Source organism: Lissotriton vulgaris, chromosome 1_1 (assembly GCF_964263255.1).
Source record: "Lissotriton vulgaris chromosome 1_1, aLisVul1.2, whole genome shotgun sequence".
NCBI classification, from domain to species: domain Eukaryota; kingdom Metazoa; phylum Chordata; class Amphibia; order Caudata; family Salamandridae; genus Lissotriton; species Lissotriton vulgaris.
The window spans coordinates 1578996299-1579012074 of NC_141685.1; positions in this window are offsets into that span (position 1 = coordinate 1578996299).

Sequence of the window (15776 nt, forward strand, 5' to 3'; positions counted from 1 at the left end):
TACCAGCTGTCACTAACTGGTGTTAGCGACAGCTAGGTAATAGGGAGAGAATTTTATCTCTGCTTTCTTGGCTTTTAAAGCCTAAAAAGCGGAGATAAACCCCCTTGATAATATGCCCCAATGTGTGTAAAGTCTTGACTTAAACTGTTATCAGGTTCATGATTGAGTGCCATAACATAGAGCTTATCTTTATTCACACAAGAGGCAGGCAGTCCTGTGTATAGAAATACTGAACAAACCGCACAAGCTCTTGCATGGCGACAGCGTACAATAGGGTATATTATCAAGAACCGCTTTAAAAATTATCCCCACTTTAGCGACAGAATACTGCCCCTAAAACGACGATAATGGGCTTGATAATATGCCCTTGAAAATTCCAATAGAAGTCCATGTTCTGGTGTAAACATGGGCTTCTATTGGAATTCTCCAGGGCATATTATCAAGCCCATTATCGCCGCTTTAGTGGCAGTTTTCTGCCGCTAAAGCGGCGATAATTTTATCACTGTTCTTGATAATATGCCCCAACATTTTTAAGGCAGAGACATAGGGGCATATTAGCAAGAACCTCGTTGAAATTATTGTCGTTTTAGCGGCAGGATACTGCTGCTAAAACGACGATAATGGGCTTGCTAATATGCGTTATAGAAGTCCAATAGAAGCCCAGGTAAGATGTCCTGCACATCTAACCTGGGCTTCTATTGGAATTCGATAACGCATATTAGCAAGCCCATTATCGCCGTTTTAGCGGCAGTCTCCTGCCACTAAAACGACGATAATTTTTACGAGATTCTTGCTAAGATGCCCCATTTTTCGTAGGAATTTGATGCAGGAAAGAACGGAGGTTTTAACCACACAGTATGCTGAATGCTTTTGGCCATTGGAAGTAATTTGTCACGTAGGTTTGTTGTTTTTTTTGCAAACGATTAGATACATGCAATATTTTTGTGTAAAATGCGCTGAATACTCTTATTTCTTTATGTTAATTAGACCTTGCTCTCACTCGCTCTTCTTGATTGTTTTCTGGTAGGGTGATAAAAAATATTCCATTGCGGAGAAGGCTGCAATAAGGCTACCATTTAGGAGATTAACTTCAGTGTAAAACGACTTTATCTTGCTTTGCCGGGATTTTGAAGCTCATTAAGTTAGCAACAATCACTTCATGCGCAAATTACCTCTCTTCCTTGAAATGAATGTACTGTAAGTGTCAGTTACACATTTCATGGCCTGTGGTCGGCCATTATGTTAACTTGACCTGTCCAGGCTTCACGGAAGAGCTTCAATAAGTAATCCACTAATTATATCATTCCGACTTCACTGTTTCCATTACATTCATTGCGCTCTTAATTGAGCATTATATTAAGTGCTCTGGTGTATTTGATGACTGACTTTCTGAATTAAAATGAAAAAGTAATTGCCACATGCATTGTACTAAATGTGTTTCATGTTTACATTTAATGCATTTACACAGGCCTTTACACTTTACCACACTGTTATGAATCTATCGGGAGTTTTTGGGCCGAAGTAGACTTTTCGATTGTTGGCGGATATTTTTCTGCTTCGGAAAAATTGCTTCATTTTACAAAATAGAACTATATACAAAAGCGCATCAGATTATAATGCCTTATGTTTTTTCTTTGAACTAACTTCAGAGGTTTGCGAAGTTGGTAGACCAAACACATGACATGTTCTACTTTGTAGGGCCGCATCATGATCCGGTTGTCTGTGCTGCTCCTGGCAAAGGCGACCTGTCTATTTCTTCGTGTGGTCTTTTAGCGCTGGCATTAACTCGAAATATCTCCGAGTTAGTGCGCATAGCTAACAACAGGGCTCGGAAACACAGGGTAGTATTTACCTTTTTGTGCTCTGGCGCTCTGTGGTCAGCAAAACATGTGTTAACTCCAATTTCCTTTTTGTTCATATTTTCAAGAGCATTTCACCTACTTAAGTTCACAAAAGTCAAACAAACTGGTGCCAAGTGTTGAATTGGGATTTTTTTTTCAGTGCAAAACTTGTTTTCTGCTGAAATGTAACCCTAAGGTAACACAAAGTAGTGTTATTCGCTGCTTTGGGCTACTTTGAGTGAAGGAGCGTTGTATGGGTGATACATGTGTAGTTCTACCATGCACCCATCCATGTTTTTTTGCATAAGGCCCTATCTACTAAAACAGGTAGACAAGGCTTTGTGTCTTTGAGGCATGTGTAATGTTGGAGACACCTTTTCTTTTCTCCACACTTTTCCAACATTCTGTTTGTGTTGTTCTGGAGACATATCCACTTGAAAAAGTTTACAACCATGTCTAAACATACTATTTGTACTGGAAGGGGAACTTTCCATTATGCAACTTATTCTGTACATCACTCACAATTGTATGCACTGTAGTGCATTACACAGCATTAATTTAGATTTTCACTTATGATGCATAAATAGGAGGGAGGAAGGGTGTGAGGCAGCAGGATAAAGAGTAGAAGAGTTACAGAGAGAGATGAAAGGCAAGTGAAGGAGAAAGAGGATTGTCATAAAGAGGTCAAATTCCCATTTACAAAAAGAAATTATGGCACCATGAAATGGTCATGCTCAGTGTCAACTTGAGTCCTGAGAAAAACATGTTTTCAAAAAGTAAGCAACAGAAAAACAAGCAAATACTTTCTATAAAATATTAATCAGTGTAGATGGCATGAGACAGGGTAAGGAGGACACCAGCAGAGCTCTGTGTCAGCAAAGCAGGTGAGAAGTCAGAGGGAGGTGGAGCTAGCTATCCTGAGGCAGATTGTGTGCATGAAGAGAGTGTACAAGTGGCTTGGGGATGAAAAGCTAGGAAACATTTTCTCCCCCATCGAGTGATAATTGTAAAATAAAAAAGGAGACACTTCAAGTAGCCAGTGAAGGATACAATTTATTGAATCAAAACAGTGAGACTAAAATGCATCTGGGTGGGATAAATACAAAAGTAGTGATTAGGTGTCTCGCTGACTGTATGGGTGAGTAACTGTTTGTGTGAATGTCTGTACCAGGCTGTCAGTTGGTTTCTAAGAGGCTGTATTGATAGAGCGGGCAGGTCACCCGACTAACTTTGTTACCGGATAATGCACACTTGGGCCCATAAAAATTTAATAATTTCTCTATACTGTAATCAGGTAACCTACACAATGTTATCAGTAATTCAGTTCAACTTCTGTTTGTTTCCGTGTACCTGACTTACCAATCCTCGAAATAGGTACCTATGATCACAATGGATCAGGGAGCTAGCTGTGGGAGTAAGTAGACAACACAATACCATATATCTTTGAATAATGTTTATACTCTTTATAATGACCACAGACTCAAGAAGTTTTAAACACCTTTATCTAATCATCATCATTATCATATGCCATGAGCCACAGGTTTACACAGATCAAACTGTCTATAACTAGAATTAGAAATATTGTAAAGGTCTGAATAAGAGTAAGAATCATTTAGAAATCGGAAATAAAGGGAAGGGAAAATAAGGAACACGCTATTTTAGCTTAACAGGCTTTCACAACTTTACTAAAGGCGAGTAAAGAAAGGGAACATACTAATCAAAGTAGACTTTCGACATTCACTAACGGTTCAGAGGAAACAAAACTTATGCAACTTGATTCATTCAGATGTGCTTTTTATCTATAGGGAGGGTAAAAAACGGAACAAACTACAAAAGACAATTTAGCATTTGACTAAGGTAGGGAGAAAAGTGGAACATGCTAATAGACAATAATGCGTGAAAATCTCATTTATAGAAAGATGGGAAAAAAAGGAACTCATGCAATTATGCTTTATTCAAGACGTTAGAAAAGAGGTTTAAAAAACGAACACCCACATAGATTACTATTTAACTAAGATAGATTGAAGACTAACCCTGGCCACGGGTCAGTTGGGAAAGGCGGGAAAGGACCCTCAAGGACTTAGATTGCCAGTAGGAGAGCAGGTACAGCTCATGGACAGTCAAGATAGGATAACCCAAGGATTGGATCAGGACCGGGTTCACCAACGGGTACGACCAACACCCGCAGCTTCGGTTGCAACGCCTGCGCTACTCCCTCTCTGCAAGGAATCTGCCAATAACCCCGATTGGGTTCTTGAATCTCCCAGCAAAGTGCTTCGCCAGCACTTAAGGTTTCCCAAACCCTGACTGAGTCTGTGGAAATACGGACAGAGTGCTCCGCAGCTCTCTGTATCAATCACCTATAGAGTTCATTGGGTCAGTGACTGGTCAGCTATTCGGACAAGTCGGACAAATTCTCTAGCTAAACCTAGGCTAGTTATACTGTTTTCGGGTCAGTGTACCACCCACCAGTGTTGCAATCGAAAGGATCCCCAAGTTCTGATTGGATGAAGGAGGAGGTTAAGTCATCACACCACCTAAATTTTAGACTTTCTCAGGCTTAATATTCATTTTCAAACCCACCCCTTAAATTCTAACTTACCATGGCATATGTTTAACAGAGAACAATAGGGTACACAGCAGTGTATTACAAATGTAGCAATTGCAGGTACAGTTCGGCTTTGTCCTGCTGGGTTACAGGTCAGTTCTCATGAGCATCTTGGCTTCGGCTGCCAGCTGGCTGAGTTCCACTGCTGCAGGGTTCATTTCCCTCATCACATGACAAGTACCATACGGGCTCCTCAAGATGGAGTAGCAAGCGCCTCCCAGGCCCAAAGAATACGATACATGAAAAGTAAGCGAAAACAATTTAGAAACACAGAATAAAAAGTTACACTGTATACCATGAAATGGCTTTACTATACCCCTTACTTTATAATAACTATTGCATTAGGAAAAGTGCAGAACAGACAGCTTTGCAAAAGCGGCAATGCAAGCTCGGAGCATATGAAGAAACATAGCAGCCATCTTTAAGTGCATTGCGCATGAGCAACAAATTCCCACCAGAACTGCGAGTGCGTCACATCACGTGGTTATGACCGACGCATGCGCAGTCTAAATTCCCACAAAGCAGCGGCCGTTTTAGAGGCAAGCGTTATTACTGTTTAGTAAACACATAGGCAAGCTTCTCTGGGACACCCCGTGTAGTGTAAAATGTGCAATATTAGTAAGACAAACAGATTGATTACAAAGTTAAAGTTATTTGAGGTTCTTGAATACAAGCAAGTCGCGTCACATGCGAATACTTGCTCCATCAATCCCCCCTTTGATGATATTTACTATCATCACTATTATAGGAACCAGATGCCACCTTTTCACATTTCACCCAATTCAATTTCTTCAAACTTTTTGTTCAGCCTTTTCCCTGCATCCTTATTAGGATGGAAATTCTTTGCTCTTTTGTAAATCTGATTATTTAGTTCTTCTAATTCGAGTTCATCAACATTCCGTTTCATTCCTCTCTTATTCACAGCATACTTCTTTTTGTGGTTTCGACATTTGCAACAAATTATTATGATCTGCACAATTAAACTTACTCCTGCTATTGGCAACAGCATTTTACTCACAAGACTTTTACCTATGTTAGAAAACCAATTACCTACAGAGGAGAGACCATCAGTTAGTCTCTTCCAGGCACTGTCAACCTCCAGTGGTTTGAGCTCCTTTTCCAAATTAGTTATGTTTCTCACATATTTCCTAATTTCAACACTTTTGTCAGGAATGTAAGTGCAACAATGTGTACAGACTCCGCCCTCTTTTGCCAGTAAGGTGTCAAGAGCAAGTCTAGTCTGTAAAACCTTAGATCTGATCGCAACCATTTCGGTATTGACCATCAGGAAACCTGCAGCAGTGTCGGTTGATAACCGATCTACTACTGTAGACAATTTGCAAATTCTGTGTGTAGTCACTCCCACTGCAGGTATCAATGCACTAAATATATCACCTAATATTTCTCCTACACTTTCTCTCTTACTACGCACTAATTCATTAGTGTTTTCATTGCTTCCAGCGACTTCATTCACATGGTATATTTTTGGGAAGACAATTCCAAAATAACAGCTTCCATACCAGTGATCCGGCAATTTGAAAATAAACCTTGTTTCCACATATATAATAAATTCCGGGAAACACAGGTTCTGACCCATTTTTGAAACCGCAACCTCCAATGACCTTGTAATTGTTTTCGCATTCACTGGAACCAATGAATATGTTATTATAATAACTAGTCTTTTCTCTGTGAAGACAAAGTTTCCCTTTCCTTTCGAAATCCAGCAACAAAGCAGGATTAGCTCCACCATTTGAGGTGCTTCCCATGTTTTCTGCTCACTTAGGAGTTTTCTGTCTTTTATCATTCGCTTTTCGTTGGAAGCTTTCTCTTCTTTTCTCTGCCATATTTAGAAACATGTTCTCTTGTTCATGTAATGAACATGTTAAGTTATCTCTATGTGCTTCACCTAAATCTATTGTACCTATGGTTAGAAAATATTCTCCCATATAACGTGTTACATCACTTTTAGTATGTACAGGATTCAGATTTCCACGTATAGGAAGTTCAGAAAATATCACGTCTGAATTAGAATAATAGTACTGTAACTTTTATAGAACAAACTGGCTAAAATACTACAGGAAAGTCCATATGTTAATGGTAAATGATGATAGGTCACACCCTCAGCTACTGAAGTAGGTAGCTTCATACAGACGTAACAGTCTTCTATTTCCATTGCTTCTACGTAGTGTACTAACAGGTTTGCAAATACATTTAAATGAGTTCTATTCTTGATTCTGTGATAGTGTAGTCCTTCCTCATCTGATGCATCTAAGTCCATTGAAGTTTGTCTAAGGCTAAGTGCTTTCTCTTGGGTCTCTACTCTTTGTGGTGTATCTTTCGTTTGCAGCTCTTCTATGTCTTTTGTCACTAGTTTAGTAGGGTACAAATTAGTGTCTTTACTCATCATGTAAGGAATAGTTATGGTTAGTCCTATCCATAATATCAGTACTAATGCTACACTACACAAACATACTTTGCAGCATGTTTTACAACATTTGCGTCTAGGTCTTCCATTCACATTGGAATCAGACATTTTGGCTCAAAAGACGTTTTTCAACCCCTCTTTGTAACTTTACACGGGTTGCTTACACAGGGCAACGTTCAGGTTGGTTCTTCTTCTTCGGTACTCTGGTCAGCAATCAATTCTTCATCAATTTCGTCACTTATATCAAGATTTTCAAATTCCTCCAACACCAGATAAGTCCATTCAGGATTCTGATATTTATTGTTCAGCCTCTTTATTCGGGCACTTCTTCTCTTAGGCTTTGCTCCAGACTGCTCAGCGTCACTGGAGCTTGATTTCTTTGCTCAAGTTTTTCCTCTACAGTTTTTAGTCTTAGTCTTAGTCTTTTGACAAATCTTGGTTCTCTATTCTTCTTCTTGAATCTTTTAACTGACACTGTTATTTGGCTTTCTTCTAATGCCCTTTTGTTTTCGTTCAGTTGTGGCACATCTGTTTCAACGTCTTCTTCCCTTTCTGTCTGACTAGTCCCAAGTCTTATTTCAGTTTCTTCCTCCTGGTTACTAAACTGGCCTTGTTCAGGTATATGCTGAATTTGACTTTTGATTGTTTCAGCTTCTGTTTCCTGAACACATTCGTCTAGTTCTATCTGATCCTGTTCAAGCACTTCGAACTTTTGATCCTCTTCCGCTTGAACTTCCGCCCTATTTTCTATCTGTCCCTTTTCAATCTCAGGAGTTCTTGGAAGTGTGTCAATAACTTGTTCTGTCCCTATCTGACCTTCCTCATTATCTGTTTTGACATGGATTTCGATGATCTTATTATCTCCTTCTATTCCTGTCTCGTCCTCACTATCCCACTCTCAAGCTAAGTAGGTTTGTCTTCTGGTTCTTATTGGATCGAGTGTCAGGTCGATTACTGGGACCCACTCATCTTGACTGGTGCTCGGTTGTTCTTCTTCAGCTACTTCAGGACCAACGTCTGGAGACCCCACAGCTGCACAACCTACAGCCGCAGTTTCTTCGTCTTCTGTCACCTTTTTCGTATGACTGGCATGGATCCACCGTGGCACACCCTCACACTTCACCGCAGTTGTGGTAACAAGAATCACTTGTCTTTTCTTTCCCTACTTCGGTGCAAGGCAGCTCGACCTAGTGTGTTTCTTAATTACAACCCAATCACCAGGGTTCAAATCATGGGCTGGAGTTGCTGGCCTGGCGACGGCATCTTCCCCAATCTGGTGAGAGATAGAACGCACTTGGTCACCCAGTTGCTTGCAGTACTCTAGCACCAAATCATCAGAAATGCTTATCAGTTTGTGTCCTGGTACCCATGCTTGCCGCATTACTCTTCCAATCAGTATTTTATGGGGCTCAGGCCTGTCTTCCGATCTGGAATACTTCTGAGTCCCATCAAGACAAGGGGCAAAGCGTCTATCCAATTCATTCCAGTGGATTCACTCATTTTTCGCAATCTTGACTTGATAGTGCCATTCAGTTGTTCTACCACTCCAGAAGCCTCTGGGCGATATGCACAGTGCAGTTTTTGTGAAATTTGAATGCTTCACAGATTTGGCTTATTATTTCATTCTGAAAATGCCCTCTGATACAATTGTGATTGGAAAACCGTACCTAGGTATTAATTTCCTCAGTAACAATTTGGCTACAGTGATGCTATAATTTTTTCTTGCGGGATAAGCTTCGACCCATTTTGAAAATAGGCACACAATGACAAGGACGTACTTCATTCCTTTACAGGGGGGTAACTGAATAAAGTCAATTTGTAATCTTATAAAAGGACCTTCTTCTTTCCCAATTTTACCTGGTAAAACTACTGTTTTCTTTCCAGGATTGTATTGTTGACAGGTCAAGCACCTCTGGCAGAGTGCCTCTGCTATGTTTCTGAATTTCGAATTGAACCATGTCTGTCTAAAAACACGAACCATTGCATCTCTTCCTACATGTGCATCTCCGTGGATTAACCTAGCCATAGGTGCAAGCAAGCTGTCTGGCAACACAGGCATCTCATCCCGGGAAACAATGACCCCATCCTCATTCCTTCTCTGACAACCACATTTTCTCCACCTTTTCTTTTCCTTTGGCCCTGCTGCATTCTGCAATTCTTTCAGTTCTTCCCACGTTTGTACATCTTCAAACACCATAAATTGGCAGCTGTTTCGGCCCCCAATTTGATATTTACCGACATTTTATATTTTGCACAATGTTGGGCCAGTTGGTCAGCATATCGATTACCTGCTGTCACATTGTCATCGCCAGATTTGTGAGCAGCACACTTGACCACTGCCAATTCCTTTGGTAACTGATTGCTTCCAGTAGTTCCTGTACAACTTTTCTGTTTCTGATAGGAGTACCTGAAGAAGTCAGGAACTCTCTTTGCAGCCACAATTGGCCGAAGTCATGCACAACCCCATAACCATACTGGCTATCCGTGTATATGGTTATTCTCTTATTTTTCCCAATTTTACAGGCTCTTGCCAATGCAACCAATTCGGCAACTTGTGCAGACTTGACTCCAAACAAATAGGATGCTTCTACTGCACGTTCTAATGTACACACGGCATACGCAGCACTTAGGCCTCCATCCGCATTTCTTAGACACGAGCCATCTGCAAACAGTTTGTAATCTTCAACAGTCAAGGGAATTTCTGGACGTGGTTTTGTACTAAACTCAGTCAGGTCAAGGCAATCATGCTCGACCTCTCCCTTTAGTTCCGCAATGAGTGAATTTGGTAATAGGGTAGCTGGATTCAATATGTTACATCGAGTGATTGTTACATTTGCTGCACCCACTAGAATTCTCTCATACTTGGTCCGCCGACTAGGTGTGAGATACTGGGTTTTAGTTCTGGTCAGTAATATTACAACTGCATGTGGAACATACACAGTTACAGGATGTCCCATAATGATGGATTCACTCTGTTCAAGACTCATGCAAGTTGCAGCTACTGCTGTCAGACATCCAGGTAATCCAGCAGCCACTGGATCCAAAGTATCAGAAAAATATGCCACTGGACGTCTAGTCAAACCATGCGCTTGGGTTAGGACTGAAAGTGCACAATTGTCTCGTTTGTCACAAAACAGTGCAAATTCTTTCGAGTAATCAGGCATTCCTAATGCGGGAGCTGTACACAGACATTCTCGTAACTTTGTAAAAGCAGACATGCTTTCATCATCCCACTCCACTGGGTCTTTTGCTCCTTTCTTTGTCATTTTTATCAATGGTGTTGCTAGGACTGCAAATCCCACAATCCACTGCCTACAGTATCCTACAACTCCAAGGAACATTCCGATTTCTTTCTGGGTTTTTGGAAGTTCCATGTTTCGAATTATTCTAATTCTTTCTGTGGTCACCTTCCTGATACCTCTCTCTATCTGGTGTCCAAGATATTTCACTGAGGAGGTGCAGAAATGTAATTTGTCTGGTGATACTTTATGCCCTCCTTCACCTAAATGGTTCACTAAGGCAATGGTGTCAACAACACAGTCTTTCCGACTTTTAGACGCCACCAAGAGGTCGTCTATGTATTGCATTAGGACTGATTCTCCAGGTAAGACCAAGGATTCAAGGCAATTTTTCAGAATCTGATTGAAAATCGAAGGATTCTCTGTGTACCCTTGAAGGACACGATTCCAGACGCACATGACTGTCGAATTCAAATGAGAAAATACATTTGCTGACTGTATGCAATGGGATTGAAAAGAATGCGTGACATAAGTCAATGACGGTAAACCATCCAGCATTCCATGGAATTTGGTACAAAATCACTGCAGGGTTTGGAATAATAGGACAGCAAGGAACAACAATTTTATTTACCTTGCGCAGGTCCTGTACTACCCTGTACTTCCCACTAGGTTTCTTGATTCCAATTATGGGCGAATGACAAGGACTGCTCATCACTTTTTGTAAAATGTTTGCTTCTAACAATCTTTTTATTTCGATGGCAACCCCTGCTTTTACTTCTGCACTCATCTTATACTGTTTAGTGTTCGGGTAAACTGCATCTTCTTTTATGGAAATTTTAATTGGGTCGACATTTGCCATTAATCCTACATCTTTTCCAGTAAAATCCCATACCTCTGGTTTCACTGTCTGTTGGAGCTCTTCAGGTAAGTCTTGTATTGTCAGTCTTTTAATTTCTGAGTCAGGCCTTTTTAACATTAATTTGTAAATTCCGTCTTCATCTGGGTTCTGAATCTCAACACCCTTTGAGGTGCAAAAGATGGTGCAATTAATTTTGCACAGCAAGTCTCGTCCTAGTAAGTTCACATGACTTGAATCACAGACAACAAATCTATGCATTTCTTTAAAATTCCCTATTGTAATTTCCATGGGCTCGGTAACTGAGGTACTAATTAATTGATTAGAAACACCCACTACTTGGATAGCTTCTCCCGACAGGAGTAGGTTTGGAACATCTGCTGTTCTCACAGTAGAACAGGTAGCACCAGTGTCCAACAGAAAGGTGACATCATTTCCTTCAACCTTTCCTTCAATGTATGGCCCTGAATGGTCCACCGGCAAGGAGACGCCAAGCACGCACTCCTCGTCCTCCCCCCTCAGGCACCGTCAGTAAGGTTCATCACAGAGGAATGTATCATTCAACAGGAATTGGGAAGTTGCTGCATTTCTGTCCTCCCTTCCTTCCCAAACCTCTGATTCCTCACCCTGTTGTGCTTTGCTCCTATAGTTTGGCCTAGGTGCACGAGGCAACTGTTGCTGTTTTGCCTGTTGCTGTGTCTTTCGTGGTCCCTCTTTCTGCACCTACGGAATCTAATCATTATTTTGCACATTATCATTCTGCACAGCCTTACACTCATCCCTCCAGTGCCCTATCTTTCCGCACCCGTGACAGGGGAACTTTTTTCGACCCTCTTCTCGGCTCATTTTTACTCGGGGCTTTCCTCCACCCCCAGGGCCTTGATTCTGGGTATTATTCATTTTACTTAACTGTTGTTCTTGGCGCTCTGCTAATTTTACTTGTGCCCACATAACGTTTTCTTTTAATTCTTTGCGTTTATTTTCCAGCTCATCTTCACAATATATGGCATACTTCAGGACCTCATCAATAGGTTTAGCTTGCCAGCAGATTTTATCGTCTTTAATCCACTGAGAAATCTCAGGTCTTAACCCTAACACGAATCGATAAATGAAATTGGTCATGTCCTTCATTTCAATGTTATCTAGCCCACTGTACGTTTTGAACACTTGTAACAACAGTTCATAATATGAATGCACAGTTTCATCTCGATTTTGGGTAGTTCTATCTATGCGGGTCCAATCAGTTTCTTTAGCAGGCACCTTTCCTTTCAAGTACAGTATTACCTGATTGTATTTCCTCATTACTTCTCCCGAAGGAGTTCCTGTCTTTGGGTCTCTGGCATATTCTTCATTTGGCCAATCAACAGCAATTTTACATTCTGTCCACAAATCTACGGGAACTACAGTGTCAAAGAACCCATCTAGATCTTTCAGGAGACATTTTTGAACCTTAATAAATATCTCAACCTGTCTGTACCACTCTACAGGTTTTTCTCGTAATTTTGGGAAATCCTTTGTGAATGACACAATATCCTGTCGGGACCATGGCACATGTACATATCCTCCACCTGGCACTTCTCGCATAGGATACAATGTTTCTGCCTTGTCAGCTTCTTTTAGGACATATTCAGAAGTCACTTGTCTGGATCTACTGTCTTCCTTTTTCTTTGCCCACCTGGCTTTCCACTTTTGTAGGTCTCCCCATTTCTGTAACAGATTCAATAATTCTCCTATCTCAATTAATCAATCAATCAATCAAACACTTGTATAGCGCGCTACTCACCTGGAAGGGTCTCAAGGCGCTTGGGGGAAGGGGGCCGCTACTGCTCGAACAGCCAGGTCTTGAGTTGTCTCCTGTAGGCGAGGTGGAGAAGGATCTGCCTCCGGCGGTGGCTCTTCGGATGCGTGGTATGGCGGCGAGGGCGAGGCTAGCGGACCGTAGCTGGCGGGTGGGCGTGTGGAAGGTCAGGCGGTCGTTGAGGTACTTGGGGCCCAGGTTGTGGAGAGACTTGTGTGCGTGGCTGAGGAGCCTGAACGTGATCCTCTTGTTGACGGGGAGCCAGTGCAGGTTCCTCAGGTGGCCGGAGATGTGGCTGTGTCGATGGATGTCCAGGATGAGTCCGGCAGAGGCGTTCTGGATGCGTTGTAGTCTTTTCTGTAGCTTGGCTGTGGTTCCAGCGTAGAGGGTGTTTCCGTAGTCTGAACCTTTTTCCCTGACACATTCATGTTTTCTAAGTCTTTGTCAGAAAATTCTGCTCTGTAGGGTTTTTGCAACACTTTAGATCTGCTGACATCTATTCCCATACTAGCTGCTGTGTCCATTAGTTTCTCATGGAACACTCTGGTGTTTCTGGTAATACTTTTGCAAATGAATAATAATTCTTCCTCGCTAAGGGTGTTCAGCCTGTCTAGTCCCACATTCCCAGCCATCAGTTCTTCCAATTCTATTCTTAATTTGTAAATATCTAATGGTTTTGGCTGAGGATTTATTTTCTCGAATTCTCGGGTCCATCGATCTATTTCTTCCGGAGTCACTACTGTGGCACTTCTAGTACCAGAAGCTGACTCTATCTGGACTTCTCTTGCACCAATCTAAGTGTTCTTTCTCTGTGAACTGCCTTCCGGTTCCCTTATGGGCAAATCCATCAAGGAAATTACAGACTCGCATTCACTTGCCTGGTTATCAACTATTAAGGGCTCTTTTCTTGGCTGCACCACAGCTGGAGTAATAACTGTAGTCTTTGGGCTAGCCTGTTTATCCCCATATAGAGGAACAACTGGTCCAATAGTTACTGGAATTGTTAGAGCTTCAGGACTTGAATTTAACTGGGATATTTTCTGGATGAGTTAATTTCTCTGTTTAACTAGAGCTTCTCTCTCTCGGTCCTGTAAAAAACTTTTCTATGGAGGTTTCATGTATCAATTGTGGAATTAAAGGAGGGTAAAGATTCGGTGCAGTTGGAATGGTCATACTTGGTCCCTCACCACAAGACGGCCTATAATATGGAACAGTCGGATCGGGCATACTCGACCCCTCATTACCGGTAGGCCTATAGCCTGGACCTGTCGGATCTGATGCACTTGCCGTTCTATTACTGGGAGGTCTAAAGAATGGATTTTTCACACTCGGGGACCTAGACTCCTCATCATATGGCGGTGGATTTTTCATTAATAAATCCTCCAGGTATTCATCCTCAGAATCACCAACAGTCATTAAGTGTCTGGTTTTCTCTGTCCTTTTTCCTCCTACAGGTTCGTCTACAGTACGTACTGGGAACAGTCCTTCTATCATCATGTTCTGTCTCCACTGCTTCATTTTTTTCTCTTTTGCTTCTCCATGCATTTTCGGATACCATTTGCTTATTCCTTTGTCAATTCTAGGTCTGTCTTGCTCAAAGGCCTCAATCTCCCATTCTTCTAAAGCCTCATATTGCGTCAATCTTGGTCTGGGATGTAAATCATTCATTCGGGTCCTCAAATTAAACCAAATTGTACCATTATAGGTACCATCTAAAGGAAATGCTAAAACTCTGTCATCTTTGGTATATTCCACCCAATTTTTCAACCATACACAGGTATGATACCCTTTGTCAAACAACATGAATGATGCGGGAGTATTAGGTGGTGGAATGATTATACCCTCTCTAGTTTTGATGGGTTTATCCTTCTTAAAGTAATTTTTAACTTTGTCTACGAGAGTCATTTTTCTCTTGCTTCCGTACATATTATAAGGTCTGCCTTTTAACATCTGTTCCTTACCAAAACCTAAGTATTTCAGATCAGGTAAAAATTCTGGATACCACATATACTGCGTAAAACCTAGTCCGTGCGTGAATTACGTACTTCTGTTTACTAATTTTTCTTCCAATGCTAGCGCGTCTTGTAAATTTCAACAACCAATCAACTCTGGGTTTGCAAATAATTTCGACCAATGGGTGCGCGGCCTTTTCTTGAGACAGGTTCTCACGTTTCTGCGCTCACCCCTCCTTTACAATACCAGCTCCGTTACACACCCGCTGTTTTGACCAAAACCAGAGCGGCACAGAGTGACGTCAAAGCAGCTCCGCGACTGACTCCCTCCTTTACAAGGTAACGGAAACTTGATTTCTTTCTTAAAAGTGCAAGTGCTCTATTTAATTTACAACGTATAACATTCGCCACAGTACTCGAGTGTCTAGAAAGGAAAGATTTGTTTCACTGCAAGTAAACCTCTTCTGTCTACTTTTCATATACTGCGGATAGATCCCTTCTGCCTATCCTCCACACAAGCATTAGAGAACCTGCTATTTCTTTGACTCATCCACTCTTTTCGGGATATATACTAAGTCTAAAGTTTCACTAGCGAACTCTTTTGCTATCACTCAAGCTCCGATGAACCTATTACTCCTTCCGTGTGACCCTTACTAAGTTATATCACAATTGAAGTTTCGTTAGCGAACTCGTTGCTTTCATTTATTCAACTATTCATACAGAAAACCCTAATTAGCGCTTCCAGTTCTGTCTAACCATGCACTCATTTTCCTCGAGCCACTGACCTCACCGCGAGGTGAATTCTCCTCACCACCCGCTATTCTGCCTCCGGAGATTCAAGACAAACATATAACAATCACTAACAAGTTTGTTAATACATATACCAATACAGCAGCATTTCATCAAACCAAAAAAAAACATTTCATAACATTTCTAAGCAATTTTATATTCGATCTATTGATACTTTTAGCAGCAATAAAATTTTAGCAGCACTTTTATTTTTCACAGTTTATCAACAAATAACCTATCTACCTATCTTAACTAGCCCCTAACCATA